The following is a 5,650-nucleotide window of genomic DNA, read 5'->3' on the forward strand; positions in this document are numbered from 1 at the left end:
ATGATCCCTTCAGGACCAGTGGTGTGAAAGGTGATACTGGGAGGGTGGAGGTGGGTGGGATGGAAAGGGGGAACCAATTACAAAGATCTACGAGAGACCTACTTCCTGGAGGATGGACAACAGAAAAGTGGGTGAAGGGAGACGTCAGACAGGGTAAGATATGACAAAATAATAACTTATAAATTATCAAGGGTTCATGATGGAGGGGGGAGCGAGGAGGGAGGGGGAAAAATGAGGACCTGATGCCAGGGGCTTAAGTGGAGAGCAGGTGTTTTGAGAATGATGAGGGCAATGTATGTACAAATGTGCTTTACACAATTGATGTATGTATGGACCGTGATAAGAGTTGTATGAGCCCCTAATAAAACGACTAAAAAAAAAAGAAAAGAAAATAATTTTGACGTCAGGGTTAATATCACATTTTAAACAAACCTCAAGTTGACAGCTTTTCAATCAACAAGTTAACAGGAATGCTGCCCTCGGAAACAACATCAGTTTTTGGATGAATCAAGAATTTGGAAACATTCAGAGCAGGGCCAAGACCATTTAGTTGACCAATGAAGACTGCGGCTGAAGCCTGGAACCGGGTGGAAGAGAGAGCGCAGTCACCACCAAGTCAACCGCGACTGAAGTTGTCAGCCACATCACTGAGCGGTTTACATTTTAAAATGCAAGCACCTTCCTTTCAAGCAAACACCTCGCCACCATTACGTTTTTAAATCTGTGCATGCAAAAGGTTTTTGCAAAAAGATCAGATGGCTCATAACTGAACCTTCCATCAATTTTTAAGTCACATTGAAGCTAATGAAGATGATTTTATAAAACAAATTGAAAACAAGGAAGCATTTTCAGATGTACCCGTACAATGTAGCGATGAAAGTCCAATCAAAACTGCAGCTTTGGAGACAGTTAAATTTATGACAGAGAGGTAATCTAAAAAGGTTATGATGACTTATTTTTAATCACAAAGGAGTTATATTGATAGATTTTCTTGAAGGATACAAGCACATCCTAGGGGCTGATTAGGAAGAAGTTTTATGAAAATTAAAATTGTATCGATATAGTTAGATGATTTTATGCCAACTTGGAGATGTATGCAAGTGTAGCCATGGAATCCAACCTGTCAATCAGGTTGATGACGCCTCCTCGGGACCGGCGAGGGGGGGGGGTTCCTTCTTCTATGAGGAAAGTTTGCAAACCTCCTTCTCTCTCTGCCACTTTGCCTGGCTGCCCCCCCAGCCTGCTGGAGCTCTGTGGCAGAAACTTAGAGATGCTGGCACCCTGCCAGATTTCCATCAATTTTGGATCCATGAGACTCTGCACCCACTGGCCTGTGATCTTCCTGTCTCCGGAGTCATCGTTCCACGTCACTTGCTTATGGCTGTGTGAGCCAAAAGAGGGACTGATGCACAGTGTTGTACTTAGGGACTTGGGCTGCACTATGCTTAGATGCCTTCTTCATATAAAGCTTTTTCCTGTATATGTATATGTGTGTGTCGCTGGATTTGTTTCTTTAGACAACCTAGCCTAACACAGTTAGTGAGAAAAATGTCCGGAAAAAAATGTGCTTTTTTGGTCCCATTACAACAATGCTCATTCTTTGCGCAGAGCACAGCCTTTTGTATTATAATTTCCTTAGGCAAACCTTACACAACTCACCAGCAGCTCTGATATTGCTCCTTCCTAAGAAGGATGTGTCAGAGAGTCAGGATAACTTCAGTAGTGCAGCAGAATGAGGCATTGCCAATGAAGTTTATGAGAGATACCAGCCAAGCTTCAGGATGTGGGGACTTTCTGAACTTATGCCTGAACATTTCTAATTATAATTATGTCTCCACATACATTACAGACGCCAGATGCAACTGGCTACATAATTTGCAGATCCCAGCACTAAAGGAAAGTGCATGACCCTTCGTTCAAAAATTATTAAGGCTGTAAAAACAATTAGAGCAGAGCATCTAAGCACCAAGCACAGATACCTTCCAACCATGGGCTCTGACTCCCAGCAATTGCACTGGATACAAGCCCAAGAATCCTTCATCAGTTGTTAGTATGTCATAGCTTGGTTTTCCTAATTCAGTTTCCTCTGATGAATATTCCAGAGATGGCAGATATTCTAAAATTCTGCATCTTATAGATGAGAAAGCAGTGCTATCTGATTAAGTGGCATCCTTCTTGATACATGGTCAGTAAGCTCTGGGATCTTTATACTTAATATATTGTCTTGTCATCAAATGTCTCAGCCCAGTTTGACTGTTCATCATCATACTCAGGGAAACAGTATTTCTAGAATATATTTTCACTATCCCTAATAAATGATAGAAGAAAATGAAAATCTTCACTACTGGATTGGTAAGCAACATCAAAATAAATGAATAAATAATTCAAATTGATCAAGAGTTCATTTTACCCAGATCCACAATTAATACCCATCGAAGTAGCAGATAAGAAATCAAAAGGCATTTTACATTTAGCAAGTCCACTGCAAAGGACCTCTTAAAAATAGTACAAAGCAAAGACATCACTTTGATTACTTTGTTTTACCCAAGGCATTGTCTTTTTAATTGTCAAATGCTACTAAATCTCCATGGGAAAGGATGCCGGTAGTATGGGTGCACTTGAGCTGTAGTCCTGGTGAAGAATACCAGAAATGCCAGCTGTTATCAGGGTTCAGTGCCCTTGAGCAAGTCCTGACACAAAGCAACCCTATGTGCCACAGAACGAAGCACTGCCCAGTCCTGTGCCATCCTCACAAGTGTATGTTTGCATCCATTGGTGGGACACCAGAGAAAAGGGATAAATCAATCTCAGAAGCAACACAACCAGAACGTTTCTTAGAAGTGAAGATGGTAGGACTACAGCTTGTTTTGCACACATCATTAGGAAAACCAACCCACTTGGCTAGAAAAGGACGTCTTGGTTGATAACGCATCAGTAAAACTAAGAAAAACTCTTAATGAGTGAGGTAGTTAGTTTGTGCCACCCTGGACGATAAATACATGTGGGGTTAATTGAAGGGCGGAGGGATAAGTGGCTCAGTGAGCCTCGCCTTTCTAGTTATCAGGTCTCTTGCTTTGTGATGGTTGCACCAGGGTGCAGCTGCCTTAGCAGTTTCTGCTTCAGGCAAGGCTCACTTCCTGCAAGACATCCCGGAGGAGAAGCTGCATGGACCTTCCCCGATGCAGCCCTGGGTGCCGGAGCAGCCGTGTGGAGACCTTGCCAGCGCTGAGATGCTTATTCATTCACTGACTCCGCTTTCCTCCTGCAGTCGGTGTCATTGCGTCTGTTTTGTGAGACGGAGGAGGACTTTGTGAATTGGTGTCTGACATATCTCCGGGAGGAGACGAGCTAGTCAGGGTGCGATGTAACAACGATGACAAATACAACTTTCCTCTAGTTCCTAAATGTTTCCTCCCCGCCCCCACTATCATGACACGAATTCTACCTTGCAAGTCTGGCTAGACCAGAGGATGTACACTGGTACAGATAGGAACTGAAAATACAGGGAATCCAGGGCGGATGATCCCTACAGGACCAGTGGTGTGAGTGGTGATACTGGGAGGGTAGAGGGAGAGTGGGTTGGAAAGAGGGAACCGATTACAAGGATATATGTGACCTCCTCCCTGGGGGATGTACAACCGAAATGTGGATGAAGGGAAACGTCGGACAGGGAAAGCTATGACAAAATAACAATTTATAAATTATCAAGGGCTCATGCGGGAGTGGGGAGCGGGGAGGGAGGGGAAAAATGAGGACCTAGTGCTGGGGGCTTAAGTGGAGAGGAAGAGGAAATGTTTTGAGACTGATGAGGGCAATGAATGTACAAATGCGCTTTACACAATTGATGTGTGTATGGATTGTGAGAAGAGTTGTATGAGCCCCTAATAAAATGATTTTTAAAAAAATGAAGAGAAAAGAAAAAGGAAAAAAAAAGGGTTTATGTTGGACTTGTGGGCTTGGGCAGCACTGGGTAGGGATGTTTTCTTGATGTGCACTTACCCTTTATATAAAACTCTCTCTCCTACATGAGTTTCTGAGGATTTGTTTCTTTAAAGTACTCAGACTACCACAATGAGATAGCAAGGGCTCAGGTGTATCACTGATCACGAAGACAGCGAAGGAGTCAGTCATGTTGGAGCAGTTGGGGGAGTACCTAAGCACCCCCATTACTTTCATATTCATGTCCGTCTAAAGTTTGACTCTCGACAGACTTTGTGACGAAGCAGCTTAGTGTTGAGGCTGTTGATTAAAGCTGTGTTCTTCATGTTCCACCCTTCAAAGGTAAACTATTTGAAGGTTGATATGCCCAAACATTCTTTCCTTTATATAAGGAAAGTGCAATAGAAACCGTTTTAATGGATAGTATCTTAGAAGTTTTATTTATTCTATAGATACTATCTTATCCTCTTTGGCCTTAACAGTCCACCAGTATCCAGAATGTTATAGTGTGTAACATATGCTTATCATTAATTAAGATTTTAATGTAGAATGTAAGGTTTTTGAATGTGGCAGAATACTTCAGGGCTGATTGGGTGTATTTTGCAAATGTTTTCTAGGTAAAAACTCTCTTTTGAAAGTTTTGAAAATTTATGTAAGGGAGATGTAAGCAAGTTTAAATTGAAAGTCGTATTTGAAAGCTTTCTAAAGCAACCTTGACACATAAAATTAAACTAATTGCTACAGAGATTTTTTTCCTTCTTACATTCCCCTTTTCTCAGCATATTTTATATATTGAAACAAATAGTAGCTTCACTTTGAAGACACACTCTTAATACCCAGAAAAGAGTAAAGTACATAAAATATTTAAAATTATCACCATGATGTAGCTATTTCCTCAAATGATCCCAACCTTCATTTTGAAATATTAAACAGAAAATTTCAGGTTCTTATAAACAGGCATTGGTCCCAGTATGAAGTGTAATGTTTCAAATTTGGAATCATTTTCTTATCTTCTGTTGATCTTTTTTATTCCCCTAAAGTTTTTGCTTTCTTGGGACCATTTTTTTTTTAATTAAAAGATCATTTTATTGGGGGCTCTTAGAACAATCCAGACATCAGATGTTTCTGGCATATTTGTACATATGTGGCCATCATTCTTGTCTAGACATTGACTTTTTGTTGAGCCCTTGGGATCAGCTCAAACCTGCCCATTTTTACATAACGTGCCAGAAGTCTATTAAGCAGACGTTCAAGGCACTATTAGCTGATATTGGCTGGTGCACACAGCACCCTTCATCACTGCCTGCCCCTAAAGCTCCCCTGATGGTCTCAGCTCCTTGTCCTCCAGGTCTCTGCTTCAGCACCCTCACTGCCAGTTGGTCGGATTGGAAGCGCTCATGCTTGCCTGTTTTTACATATCATGAATACCGCTTGTTTTAAGAACTATTATATATCTATAAAAATGTCTCTGTCACCACAAATCCCCTTATGACCATGGAAGAAGCTGGAAATAACTATGGTAAGTGAAACTATTCAATCACAAACGAACAACTATTGTTGGAGTAAACTAGTATAAGAATAAAAACCAAGACAAAAGACAGCCTTCAGCTCTCAGGTCATGAAGTCTCTTAATCTGGCTGCTCAATCGACAATGTAGAGACCCTGCCTTGGTCAATGGGCTATAGATCACTCCCTGTGTAGGTACACTTGC

The sequence above is a fragment of the Echinops telfairi genome, unplaced genomic scaffold (genome assembly GCF_000313985.2).
Source record: "Echinops telfairi isolate 266 unplaced genomic scaffold, ASM31398v2 ScPeMD7_3509;HRSCAF=4178, whole genome shotgun sequence".
NCBI classification, from domain to species: Eukaryota; Metazoa; Chordata; class Mammalia; order Afrosoricida; family Tenrecidae; genus Echinops; species Echinops telfairi.